Source organism: Macrobrachium nipponense, chromosome 10 (assembly GCF_015104395.2).
Source record: "Macrobrachium nipponense isolate FS-2020 chromosome 10, ASM1510439v2, whole genome shotgun sequence".
Taxonomy (NCBI): domain Eukaryota; kingdom Metazoa; phylum Arthropoda; class Malacostraca; order Decapoda; family Palaemonidae; genus Macrobrachium; species Macrobrachium nipponense.
Window position 1 is genome coordinate 3,025,073 of NC_087204.1, and position 15,198 is coordinate 3,040,270.

Below are 15,198 nucleotides of genomic sequence, written 5' to 3' on the forward strand. Positions count from 1 at the left end.
AGCAACTGCCGGTACAAGAGTCAAATGATGGAATCGGCCTTAATAAAAGAGAAGCAGGTAATGAACATCTCAAAAGGGAATTGGACATCGGACATCGTCGACGCAGTGTTCATTCAACCAACGCTTAAGAAGATTAAAGGAAGATTATCAGCGGGGGTGACCTAAATTGGCTTACTTGTGGACGAATCTCTTGGTATAAATACCACCTTTTCTGTAAACTTTTCTCATTCATATACCTGAAGAGAGAGACAGCAGTCTCTGAAATATAGTACTTTTCTCTCTACATTTTGGTGTTTTTATGGGCTCCTTTTATTAGATGGAATTCTGTTGTTACAGAACACTTTTACCAGTCATATATATATATATATATATATATATATATATATATATATATATATATATATATATATATATATATATATATATATATATATATATATATATATATATATATATATATATATATATATATATTTCAAGTTTCTAGCCTCTCGCCTACTGACTTATTTGTCGTTACTCTAATAAAAAAAATAGGGTTCGCGACGTATTCTAAGAGAATATTTATTACAGAATGTAGCGATAAATCCAGCATTTATCAAAACAAGGCGTGCATGGGTGCAGGGGTATTATTAATCTTTTATGATAGGCACACCATATTTATGCCCACCATGGCTGATGTTCGCTTGCTTAAGCAGAGCCATATAGTCAGTGGCTCTTAGCCAGGGGTTCCTAAGGGGTGCCAGGATGCCTATGAATAACTAAAGCAAAATATATTTTTATATAAGCATGTTATTTTTTTCTGCAAAAAAATCAAAATAATTACTAATATCTTACTATATTGGGCGTTATGTCTGTCCGTCCGTCGGTCATTCAATCACGGCCAAACGGCTGGTCCGATGTGCATGAAACTTGGCAGGGTTATAGTGGGGACCCCTAAGATGGTTTATAATTCGGTTTTATCCTAACCAACCCCCCTCCACCCCGCCCCCTAATTTTTTAGTAATAATAATGATAATAATTTATTATTATTATTATTATTGGTCTGTCTGTTGTGTGTGTGTGTGTGTGTGTGTGTGTGTGTGTGTGTGTGTGTGTGTAAGAGAGAAGAAGAGGAGAGAGAGAGAGAGAGAGAGAGAGAGAGAGAGAGAGAGAGAGAGAGAATGTACCTAAAAGGCAGAGACCAACGTTGAAGCAAAATTTACCGAACGAAATATATATTATCACAGTAGAAATATTCAGCTTAAAAGTTCATTTGAACGCAACGCAAAAAAGATATTCCATTACTTTTAATAACCGGATCGTCGATGATGCAAATATCCAATATGTGCTGCAGTGTTGCCCATGCCATTGGGTATTAACTGGCATCTATAAACAGAAAGTTTATTATTATTGTTATAAACATTCAGTCGCACAGATATATTGATGGATCATAGCAAATAGCGATTATGACCGTAGGTTTGATACTGAATTCCACTACACTCTCTCTCTCTCTCTCTCTCTCTCATACACACATGAAAATGAAAATGAAAAAAAAAAACAGTGGAATTTAACGCATTAAAAATGTAAGTCATGAATAAATGACAATATAGCCACAGTTTTTTTTTTCTCTGCAAAATAAATCTATTTTGCCGGCTTTGTCCGTCTGTCTTCACTTTTTCTATCCGCCCTCATATCTACACAACTACAGAGGTTAGAGGGCTGCTAATTGGTATGTTGATCACCCACCCACGAATCATCAAATGTACCAAATTGCAACCCTCTAGTCTTAGTTGTTTCTATTTTATTTAAGGTTAAAATTAGCCATGGACCGTGCATCTGGCAGCGCTTTCTGGAAGCGTGGGACACAACTTCACTCTACCGCATCTGGGAAGCAACTGAAGCAATACCGGTCTTAGCTGATGGTTTTATACAGCAAGCGTATTTTTTACTTGTTTTTCTTTCACGTCAGATATCTTAATCCTGAAGAATACTGATGGCACAGCAAAAGAAAATCAATAACTATCTCTTTTGGTATTAAAATCATTTTGATATTTTGTATTTAGTTGGCTACAAATTAAAGTGAACTGGACCTTTTGTTAATCCTGGAATGTTCGTTTGTATATGCTTTACCTGTAGGTACTGTGTTTCTCTTTGCACTGATCAGTCTTAACCTAATTAAGTAAAGGGTCGTTAAGACCGAAAGATCTCGGCAGTTCTCGTGTTTTCATTTTACTCCGTGGCATTACCTTCATTTGCACACATAGCATCACGTTTTATATATTTCGTGATCAAGTTATTCATATTGAACAACGTTTGTTCTGATACTTTTTGATTTAGCTTATGAATTCTTTCATTGAAACATATTACATGATAAAGGAAAAATTTCCCAATGGTACACTCCTCTTTCAAAAAGTGTTGGGAGGTCGACAAATTCCGATATTTTCGATAAGAACCGTCTCAAACGGATATATATTAGATTTCCTATATTAATATATAAATTAGCAAAGTCAAATTACAATTGATATTCATGTATTCAACCACATTGCATAATTAGTTCAAACATGGGGGACACTCAATTAAATGCTCATTGCAGCGTGCAACGTTGTGGCCAAAACTATATTATAAGCTATATTATTCCGTTAAATGTGTTCAACTGGATGGTCGCAATACATCAAACGGTATTATTCCACTACACGACTGGAAAAGCTGCAGGTGTCCAAAACTGGAACTTACTTTGCTCGTGCCCAATTGCCATAGGAAGGGCAGGGATATATGCCAATTCTCTTAACAGCTCTTTGAATTGTTGGTCCTTTGAATATCTCATTTTTTCATAACATTCTGAACTTGGCAAAAACCAGGAGTGAGGTTTATATAAATTTTATCAATTAAACATGATTCTATTATTAGTCTTTCTATAATATTTATCCTTATGAAAAAGTAATTGATTTCCATCATGATAATTTCATCATTAACTACGGAGGGAGAGAGAGAGAGAGAGAGAGAGAGAGAGAGAGAGAGAGAGAGAGGCTCACCAGTTATTATCATACTAGCAAGGTCTCATTAAAAGTATCAGTTGATGTTGAGGGGGCAAGTTGCTATCCAACTGATATACAAAGAGACGCACATGATCATGGGATCTTATGTGCTGGTTTTCGAACACGGATGCCATCCAAGTAACAGACACGGTAATCCATATAATACTAACCATACTCCAGTCAGTGTCACCTTCGCTTCAACCGTTCGAGAACCCAGCGGAACGGAGAACGCTGGAAGTCACCCATCATCCAATTACTGACAAAAAGCCATCACTCACACGAGTGTAATTTTTCATGAGACATTTCTATACGTATGTCTATCTCCAGCTTACGACCGATGTGGCTGGTCGGTTTTCCTTTGTAAAGGAAGATGAATTTATCAAATGGAAATTCCACTTCCGGTGGGCCGACTCTTTAAATATTCAACGTTCTGAGTCATGACGTGCCGGTTGGGTGAGCGAGCGACATTTACGCAACGATAGAGAGAGAGAGAGAGAGAGAGAGAGTTTTATAAGTGTAATAATACAACCGTTATTCAAATCGTTTCCTCATTTTCAGTCAGCTTTACCTTATTCATTCAATCGAGAGAAAAGGCGAAAGAAAGAATTCTGAACGCGCCCCCCTAAAATTTGTATTGAGTTTACAAATGATTTTTATTTTTTCCCGTTCATCTCACTTAATAATGAACGTGATAGATAAGAGATTGAATTCTAATTCGTTTATGTACTCATAGCCTTAATGTTCCACGTTTTTCTTAACTATTCAAATTACCTTATCATTTTTTCTGAACTTTCAAATAACTTTATCATCTTTTTTCTTAACTATTCAAATTACCTTATTTTTTCTTAGCTACTCAAATTACCTTATAATTTTTTCTTAACTGTTTTAATTACCTTGCCATTTTCTTTTAGCCTTATTTTAAGCATTATATAATAAGCTCCAGAAAGAAAAAGTACATTGAAAAAGTATATAGTTATACCCATGCCAGCAGAAGGCTGGCTTAATCTAAAAACGAAAGTAATGTGACGTGAAAATGTGCCAAGGAAGAAAGCAATACGTGCAACAAAGCCATCAAAAACTCACAAGGTATCCCAGCTGTCAGCTTCCCCGGACTTATTTTATCTTTATGCTGGAACGGCGTTTCCAGGACACTGACAACTCCTATAGGGTGACTATCCTGGAAGAGAGAAAATTTCTCATTAGTTGGCTGCGTGAGTTGCGAGGTAGTCGATCGCTTGCTGCGAGAACTCAAACGTAGTTTATGGAAATTGGTTTCGATGAATTCGTTTGTAATTTATTCATTTGTTTATACCTGTTGCATGTTGAAAAACAATTCCTGAGGATCTTCGCGTTTAATTTAAGATTGGTTAATAAGAAACTGATTCGGAGTTCGCAGGTTCTTCGCTTTTAGTTAAAATCTAGTTGATGAGAGACTGATTCGTAGTTCACAGGTTTTTGCAATTTATTAGTGTTCTTTGTGAATGTGTACACGCGCTAGTATACACAGAAAGATCAAGATTCCTAGAGCATATGTAGCGATATGCTCACTGCCGGTATGCGTATAAAAACCTCTTAGAGTTAACATTTGTATATTTGGATTTTGTTGGATTTTGTATGAGTGAGAGACAGTAATAAATCTCTAGGAATTTCCATTTTCGCAATAAGAATAAAATTGGAGAGAGAGAGAGAGAGAGAGAGAGAGAGAGAGAGATTGCACATATATGATCATTTCCATTATGGTTTAACAAACTTGTTGGCGAAGTTCGACGGCAACCAGAGCCAAAATGCCATCTTCAAATACCGCCGGGTCCTGGAACGGCTATAAAAGCATCGAATAGAGGACATACAACGGAATATGCCTGAATGGGGATGAGGTTGGTTATGGGGAGACGAGAGCGGCGGTTTGGGGCCTTGCTGTAGATTAAAAGGGATTTGCGATGGATGCGGATACATTCATTCAGAGGGAGGGATTTGGACTCTGTGATTTGGTTACAGGAGGATATATATACGTCTCCTTATGGAGTCGATCTGTGTATAGGTCGAAGCTGGACTTTGACGGAGCTGAAATGGTTCCCTGGGGGTGCATGCAATGCTGTCGGCTGAGAAAGCGGCACTTGTTTTGTTTTTGCTCTTTTCTTTAAATATGTCGATAAAATTATTTTCTGACAACGATGGTGGTTGCTTCAGTGATATGTTTTTAAGTTGAAGGATACATGGTGTGTATATATATATATATATATATATATATATATATATATATATATATATATATATATATATATATATATATATATAGTAGAGTAGTGGGTTTTTGATTAATAATGTATTGTCCGTGTGTTCTCAGTGACCTATGGAATGTGGAGAACAGTGTAGAGGTAACGACCTGAGAGTAGCTGACAATGAGTTTCTAGGGGTGGCGTGAGATAAAAATGCTTAGTTCAACAAGTCAATGCCCGACAGTTTATGAACTCTTCTCAAAGTGCCTTTGTGAAACTGGATGCAGCTAGAACCGTGAGGCGCTATCGAACTGTGTGTTCGTATGTGCGTGTGTGCCTCTTTCTGTTAAAAGTGTCATACCCAAGCCTATGGGGGGATTTTGAGAGGGCTTCAAGTCATAGGCAAGATGCCATGGCATTCGCCGGGAGTTTTTTATTAACAGTGTTTAAGTGTCCGGTTGTTTGGGTAAGTGTTGAAGTGCTTTAGCCAAAGAGTGGCTTGTTATCTGTTTGACATTTTTGTGATGATATCCAATATTTAAACCTCTGTCTGTCAATCTTGTGTGTGTACTTACCGGGATGTGTTCTGTATCTTTGAAACAGACGGATCTGGAATGCCGGGGGACAAAGAATTCCCAGAGGGGTGTAGACTTTTTTTTGGTGACCAGACATGTTACATTTACGGGGTTTTTTGAGTTAGTCTGTAAGACTGGATTACTTGATTGATTGATTTATTTATTAGTTGTTAATAAACGTTAATGTTATGATGCAACTCTCTCATTTTCATTACCTGTTAGAATGGAGAGAAAGAGGTGGAGAGAGAGAGAGAGATTCCATGGAGAGAGAGATTCCATGGAGAGAGAGAGAGAGAGAGAGAGGGATTGCAGAGAGAGAGAGAGAGAAAGAGGCTGTGTGTGTAGTGTTGTGTGTGGTCTGCCTTCCGTTTCGTGTCACGCTTACCTTATGAATAATGGGGGGAGAATCCCCCCCTTTACATATATGTATATATATATATATATATATTCCTACGTTTATTGATCTCCTCGTCTACCCAGCATTTAGTTAATTATTTTGATTTGTAAAACGGCAGCCATATTCCTCCAAATATCAGCTGATTTAGGCGGGAAACCAAAGGTAGCCAGCCAGAGATAGGAATTTCCTGCCTAGAAGGGGGAAAATAGATTTGTCAGCTTTAGGGACGTATCCTAAAGGGAAGGATGTAGGCAGACTGGTACTTATTAGGTCTATATCTTAAGCTCTTTTTCCTGTGAACCCTCTGCTGGCTGTATGTTCTGTTTCCAGGATTGCCCTGCTCTTGGAGGATTAAGCTGACCCCCAACACCCAGGAAAGACACCTGCCCTCCTCTCAGTCGGCTCCAGTCGTGACCTCGGACGGATGTCCCCAACCAGCCTTCACACTTAGCCCTAACGGCGTTACTGGCGCGCCTATAGTCCCAGACCGGAGACAAAGCCCAGGCCGCATTTCTACAAAGATCCACTGATCATGGCATCCAGGTACGTCTTGTGAAGCAGCATATTGCCAGTTCCTTACCTCCTAATTTTCATAAATCAAACTTCTAACTCATCCCATTGTTCCTCTCACTGCCTCATGGCCGCATGCTTCCGCTTGTGTGATCATCCCAGACAAATGAAGTCATTGCATACCTCAGTTAAACACTAGAGTGCCTTTTCCCCAGTGTTAGAGAACTGAATAATCGTAACTTGTGCAAGAAGTCCTTTTTTTTATCTTGTCTAATCTGGGATCTTTTTCCAGATTCCCTGAGTCACGTGTCCAAGTCTGTCCGCCCTCAAGTGTTGCATTAACGCAAGATTTCGAAACCAGCTTTTACGTGAATCTCATTTTGAGCCAACTATCATACCCTTGAGAGATATCAATAGTCCATGTGGGGACCAGTTGTATTTACTTTCGCAGGCTATTAAACAGCCTCTTGTAATTAAATAGATGTAAAGTAATTAGCTGAGTTTCTGGTGACCTTTTCCTCTAGAGTAAATGTTCACTGTAAATCCTTTTTACGGTAAGTTCAAGTAATTTACTCTGTTTTCCCTCAACTATTCCTGTTTAAGTATTGGAGCCCTTTCAAGGCCGGGCTTCATACGTAACAATATATATATATATATATATATATAATATATATATATATATATATATATATATATATATATATGATATATGAATCCCCATGGCCAAATTAATTAATAGGTCACTCCAAGATACAGTGAATTGGCCATTAAGGAGTATTTGTGACTTAATGTAATACGTTATATACGTACAAAAATAGTTATATACACATATGCGGTACATATATACCAAAATTTTATATATATGCACACATAAATACACACAGTAGCAGTTGTTGATGCTGTTGAAATAATCATTACTTGATCAAATGTTTGCCACTAATAATGATTTATTGAAAGGAAACAATGTTCTCGTATTCATCATATCGATGGGGGTGGAGGGTGGGCACGTGACCGGGCTTGGCGACCCTTAAATCCGCCACTGACTGTGACATCTTACATATATATTTACACAGTTTATTCCAGAATATCACCGTGATTTCATCGTGTTCAAATGGTCTGTAGCAATAATGCATAATAAATATCAAACTTTAATTTGGCTTTTGATCTGTGTATCTCGTTACATTCTGTAATACAGTAAGTGCTCTATTTAACGTTATAAATTTGAGTCCACACCTTAAATATCTTCGTGGCAGATTATATAAAATTCAAAACGTAATTTCCTTTGGGGTCGACGAGTATAGGTTATAGGTTAAATGTCTGACCGCGCTGAGAGCCGAAGCCACAATTTATCCACGACCTCAAAAACTTTCCCGTTTTATTGTTATGCTATTCACATCTTTGAAGCTTATTTGTTTATATAAATGACCATACGAATCTGATATAAGCTACATGAAACAAGGCGTGATCTGACCTCCAGCTTAATCCGGGCGCGTGCTAAAATAGAGAGTTGTTTCCACAAAGAAAATCAAAATAAATGCGCTATATTTTATTAGTAATGATTTGTCTGTACTGTTTAATATGCACTTTATTTATTATTTTTTAATTTTCATTCTAATAAATAAATTATAAATATCCCATCCTTAAATTCCTGTATATTTAACTCGAAGCGAAATATCTTCTTCAGACCTTTTTAGGCTTTTTCATAGAGCTTTCCAGCCCCCCACCATCCCCAACAACAACAACAACAACAACAACAAAGTAGTTTGTAGGCTTACTCCCCGAGTAAGCGAAAATTTCGTTTTCAACATACTTTTCCCTGCCTGTAATGGATCAACACAGGATTTTCTTATTTGCAGGTTTGCTATTTCTTGTCAATAAACGGTAAAAGTAAAACTTTACATTCTAAGTTCAAACGGATAGAGTGGACATGAAAATTCCTTTGATCGAAAAGTGAAAAATTTAAACACATATACACACACACACACTATATATATGTATATATTATATATATAATATATTATAATATATATATATATCTTATATTTATATGTAATATAGTAAATAAAATTATATCATATAAATATTTGATCTATATATATTTATGATATCTACAATATTATATATACATACCTGCGTTATCTAAATATCTATATCTATATAGATATATATAAATAAATATATATATATCCTATTCTATATATACATATATATATACATACATACGTATATAAATATATATATTATATATATATATATATATATATATATATATATATATATATATATATATAGTATACACATAAACACATACACACACACACACACACACACACACATATATATATATATATATATATATATATATATATATATATATATATATATATATATACTATCTGCAGTATGATCCTCAAGCAGCAATTCAGGAATGCCGAAGACACATGGATGTTTTAAAAGATTTATTCATAGAGAAACGTTTCGCACATGACTATGTGCATCATCAGTCTGAAAAATGACAAAATAATAACATTAAAAATACTAAAAATACACAGGATTCTTAAAATGACAATTAAAAACATTAAAAGACTAAAAGTAAGAAGCAAAGTAAAAACAACTGCTGTTACACCAACCTTCAGGTACAGAGGAAGAAGATAGAATGACAAAAGAGGGAACAACAACCTCCAAAGACGACTATGCCAGATATAGTTGAGCAGAGGAGCAGCCACCGTTTAACGATGGACACTTCTAAGTTTGTAGCTCACGGTGATCCTAACTTTTTAGATATTTATAAACGAGAGGATCGTATTAACAGGTTTTTAAGGAAATTAAAAACTGACAACATTATTGATGATAAAACCTACCAAAAGCTGTATGTAACCGGTTCTTCTTTCAGTATTTTGTATGGGCTACCAAAAATTCATAAAGATGGAATTCCTATAAGACCTATTATGGCAGCGTATAATAGCCCTTCTTTTTCAATTTCGAAATATTTGGTTTCTCTCCTTAACGAGTATACCTCAAGTCATTTTATTTTGAAAAATGGTTATGAATTTCAAAACCAAATCATTAGTCAGGATGGTGACCTGTATATGTCGAGCTTTGATGTTGAGTCTTTATTTACGAATGTTCCCTTAAACGAGACTATAGAGATTATTTTAAACAAGGTGTTTCCAGATGGCAATTTTACTTTTCATGGTTTTACTAGGTCTCTTTTTAAACAACTTCTAGAACTTGCTGTGCAAGATTCTATGTTTATTTTTAATCAAAAATTGTATTCTCAGGTAGATGGTGTTGCTATGGGTTCTCCATTAGGACCTTTATTTGCAAATTTTTTTATGTCTTTTTTAGAACAAAATTTTTTAGATTGTTGTCCGTCGTCTTTTAAACCATTGTTTTACAGAAGGTATGTAGACGATACCTTTGTTCTTTTTAAGTACCAGTGGCAGGCCACCCAGTTTTTAGATTTTATTAATCAGCAACACCCTAACATTAATTTTACTATGGAATTAGAAAAAGATAATTGTTTACCGTTTTTAGATGTTTTAATCACGAGAGTTAGTTCTGTTTTTACTACTGCCGTTTATAGAAAGAAAACTTATACAGGTCTTGCAAATAATTTCTACAGTGCTTGCCAAACCAGTTTTAAATTGAATACCATCTATACTTTAGTGCATAGGGCCCTTAGATACTCTTCCAGTTGGGCCATATTTCATAAGGAGATTGATTTTTTAACTACTTTTTTTCAACAAAATTCATTTCCCAAGGATCTAGTTTTTAGAATCATCAACAAAATTTTAACTGATTATTTTCATCCTGCCACACCGGTTTTTAATGTTCCGAAAAAACTTATGTATGCTTCAATCCCTTATATTTTTAACTCCAAATTTTCACATAAACTGAAACGAATTATTGAAACCGAAATACCGTGTATTAATTTAAAATTAATATCAAACAATCCCAGTAAAATTGGCTCCTTGTTTGGCTTCAAGGACCATCTGCAGCCCTTCATGAGATCCAATGTGGTCTATAAGTTTACATGCCCAGGATGTCCTGGTACTTATATTGGATCGACGAAGAGGTTGTTGCAGATGCGTTATTATAGTCACTTAGGGTTGAGTTTTAGAACGGGACAAAGATTGAGCAGACCAGAACATTCAAATATAAAAAATCATGCTATCAATTGTAAAATTGAGGTTAAGAAGCAGCACTTCTCCATATTAGCGTATTCTAAGGATGCAGATTATCTGACGACCTTAGAGTCATTATATATTAAGACTCGTTCCATCGTTAAACGGTGGCTGCTCCTCTGCTCAACTATATCTGGCATAGTCGTCTTTGGAGGTTGTTGTTCCCTCTTTTGTCATTCTATCTTCTTCCTCTGTACCTGAAGGTTGGTGTAACAGCAGTTGTTTTTACTTTGCTTCTTACTTTTAGTCTTTTAATGTTTTTAATTGTTCATTTTAAGAATACATGTGTATTTTTAGTATGTTTTAATGTTAGTTATTTTGTCATTTTTCAGATGATGATGCACATAGTCATGTGCGAAACGTTTCTCTATGAATAAATCTTTTAAAACATCCATGTGTCTTCGGCATTCTGAATTGCTATATATATATATATATATATATATATATATATATATATATATATATATATATATATATATATATATACACACATATATATTATATATATATACGTATATATATATTCTTAGACTTCTTGAATCCATATTATACAAATTTACCGAAAGTGGTGTATTTTGGTGCCACTTGTTGATCGAAATGAAAACTTGGCACCTTCTTCCACAAGAAGTGTAGCATTTCCATTAAACCTTATTGGAAACAAATTCAAAAAGTACTGTCAACACTTCCCTTCCCTTTGCCGAGTAGTGAATAAGAGTCATAGTTCATAATGCTATTCAAACCAGTTGCTGCCTTTATTTGACATCACAGCGTCTCTTTAGGGGCAGGAATAGCTCCGTAAAAAAAAGAACTCTCTAGTTACAGATATGTTTATGCGCTATTTATAAAAACGAATATTATATTTGCCGACTAAGTTGGAGAGACTTACGTCATTACACTTAGTGAACCAGTGAAAAGGTCACGGTTGCCATTTGTATTTCAGCTTTAATTTTGATTAGAATTAATTATACTTTCATTTCCATAAGTTGGGGTTACCTATATTTTTCTTAAGTTTAATTGAATTCCGCACTTCTTTTCCTGTGTTTTATAGCTATAAAATTATACATCTTATTAGTAACTCCTATATGCATTTAGTCTTATGAAAGAGATCGAAAGGCAATGAACTTGCCAGTCAAGTGTTGAATGCCCAGTGTTAAAACAAAGCTTGGTCCGACCTGCAGCTTACTCGGAACGCGTGCAAGCTTTTTTTTTTTTTTTTTTTTTTTTTCATCACGCATAAGCTGTAAACATTATATTCTTAACTTAACGTAAATTAAAGCGTGTTAAAATCTACGGTCAACTAGAGCCTAGAATGCCCAGTGTTAAAACAAGGCTTGATCCAACCTGCAGCTTACTCGGGGCACGTGCAAGCTTCTTTTTTTTTTTTTCCCCTTCACACGTAAGTTGTAAACATTATATTTTTAACTTGTTAGGAGAGGGTGGATAGTAAGATGGAAAAAAGATACTATGAATGGAGGTACAGTAAAAGGAATGAAAGAGGTTGCAGCTAGGGGCTGAATGAACGCTGAAGGAACGTTTAGTAATGCCTACTGTGCACCCCATGAGGTGCACTGAAGGCACTAACCCCCTACGGGACCTTTTTCTCAAGAGAGAAAGGAAAGCAATGAATCGTCAACACTTCTGGAATAACAGAAAATTAATTTTGTGGGTTAAGGGGGAGCTGAGGGGCCGAAAGTGCTTCCTGGATTTTCTGTAGTATAAAAATGTCTTTCTAAGAATAATGAGTAGCAGAGTAAAGTTCCGCACAGAGAGAGAGAGAGAGAGAGAGAGAGTTCCTGTGTTAAGAAAATCGTAAAGAACAGCCTTGAAGATGAGAATGGAGAAGTACGAGAAGCTTCCATAAATACGAGACAGAACATTACAGTAAGTTGCTTGGACGAGTGAAAAATAAAAAGTGTATATAAAAAAAAAACTTGCTTGAGGGATGGAAAGGTATAAGTAAATTCGTCCTGACGATGAAAAGGTACAGAGGGAAACTGGTTTGAAAGATAGAGATGAAAACACAAACGGTTATCTAGATGTGAAAGAGTGAAGTAGTTAAGTTCTTAAAGATACCCAACCACCCACATATATACACATACTCTCTCTCTCTCTCTCTCTCTCTCTCTCTCTCTCTCTATATATATATATATATATATATATATATATATATATATATATATATATACATATATAAATATATATATATATATATATATATATATATATATATTATATATGTATATAAAGAGAGAGAGAGAGAGAGAGACAGAGAGAGAGTAAACAGCTCGAAGGGGAGATGCGTGCCACTTATATCTCTTAGTCTGAATCAATATGCTTTTGTTTAGCTCTCCCAGAAATTCCGATATGCGGTCACCCGCCATACCTGTTTTTACTGGGTGTCAGAAAAAATATCTCCGTTTGTCATGACTTGCTGCTATTATTATCATAACGATTAGTGTTGCTTTTTACAGATGATTTTACTGTTTTCCTTGCTGCTTGGTGCTATTTATCATTATCATCACTGTCTATTTTCTAATTATTATTTTAGTTCGTATTCCTAACAGAAAGGTTAGTGAACTTCTTCATCTTTTCAACTTGGCATGTCACGCCTTTATCAAAAAGTGCAAATCAGTTACTACAGTGGTGTACGAAGGAACTCTAACTATATATTATGTGTTACGCAGTATAATGTTTTACGTTAATATCACAATCAGAATAAGAGGTTCAATATATGAGTCAGTGAATTATCTTTAACTTAAACAAAACACTGTAATTCAATACATACATATTATGTACATACATAGAGAGAGAGAGAGAGAGAGAGAGAGAGAGAGAGAGAGAGAGAGAACAGTTAATGCCAAGCGCTTTCGCGTTCTTCGTTGTGCTTCTTCAAGCAAGGCATAAAGACTACCTTAGAATTTGATGTCCAATTAATAACTGGAAAGCACTTGCATTTGATGCCTAGGCCAGTCCCTTACCACGCACCTGATTGGCTGTTGATAAGCCAGTCACAGGGCTGGAAACTCCCAGTCGCTCTCGAGAGTTCACATAGGCAGGAAGTATGCTCCACTTCTCCTGAGGGATACTTTTGAAAGACGTAAACCCAGGATAGGTGGAACATAGATCGTACCCATGTGAACTCTCTCGAGAGACTGAGAGTTTCCAGCCCTGTGACTGGCTTATCAACAGCCAATCAGGAGCGTCGTAAGGGACTGGCCTAGGCATCAAGTGCACGGTTGATGAGAATCAACTATATAGTAGTATGTTGTCTTATTTTTGCTTCTGGCTCTTGTCAATATATATGTGTGTATGTGTGTGTGTGCATTATAATCAAACGACAATTTCCATCACCTATTCCCTTCCACAAGTAAATTAGAATTGGGAGTCTATTCGTCCCTCGCTTGACCTACATCAAAAGCGATCACGGAAATTTCACATTCTACCGTGATAACGACCGGTGTAAAATGCAAGTCTCTCTCTCTCTCTCTCTCTCTCTCTCTCTCTCTCTCTCAAGTACAAAATAAATATCCCCTCAACCCACTTCAGTCCTCGAAGAAGTGCAGTGGCCCATGATACCGGGTTCTTCATACTAATACTTTCGGGACAACTTCTTCCCCTCACCTAAAACTGTGATTCCCTTGGAATTAATGAGGGAGTAAGTGGATTCGAGGAAGAACTCTGAAACTTACGAGAAGGTTGTTAGAGCAGACATTTAGGAAGTTTACGGAGCGGCCATTTGCATATATTAGGGATGCAGCGTATTGTACAACGGGGAGATATCTTCTAATTATATATAAGGAAGAGAAGAGACGAGAGAGGAGAGAAGAGAGAAACGACAGAAGAGGAGAGAAGAGAGAGAGAGAGAGAGAGCTGTAAGACCTTCAGAGGAAGACAGCCAAGGGGATTTTGATTTTCGTAAGAGACTTGTGTTGAGATTCAATGCAACTTACTTCTCAGTTAGGAGAAGTAAGAGAGAGAGAGAGAGAGAGAGAGAGAGAGAGAGAGAGAGAGAGAGAGAGAGAGAGAGAGAGAGAGTTCTAATCTGCAGAGGAAGACAGCCATGGGATTTTGATTTTCGGGAGAGACTTAATGTTAAGATTCATTGCAATTTACCTTCCAGTTAGGAGAAGTCAGGATCTCTCTCTCATGCATTTCTTGTATAGTTTGCTTTCATTAATTGATTAATTATAATGAGTACTTATTCTCAAGAAAATGCAAGAAAAACTATATATGAAATAGCAGAGTCAGTAACGTGGAATGCTCAGACTTTTAAAATCGAAGAATGGTTGTCAGTCTGGC

At 36.0% G+C, this 15,198-nt stretch overlaps 1 long non-coding RNA gene and 1 pseudogene across 1 annotated transcript in view; one reads left to right on the forward strand and one right to left on the reverse strand.

Annotated features, from left to right (window-relative positions):
- Positions 1–4,105: 4,105 nt before the first annotated feature.
- LOC135224108 (uncharacterized) overlaps positions 4,106–15,198 on the reverse strand; it is a 357,000-nt gene continuing 345,907 nt past the window's right edge. The window contains exon 3 of the long non-coding RNA XR_010316615.1: positions 4,106–4,191. This is a non-coding gene — a long non-coding RNA (uncharacterized LOC135224108). The remainder of the gene's footprint in view (positions 4,192–15,198) is intronic.
- LOC135224241 (uncharacterized) overlaps positions 6,735–15,198 on the forward strand; it is a 58,921-nt pseudogene continuing 50,457 nt past the window's right edge.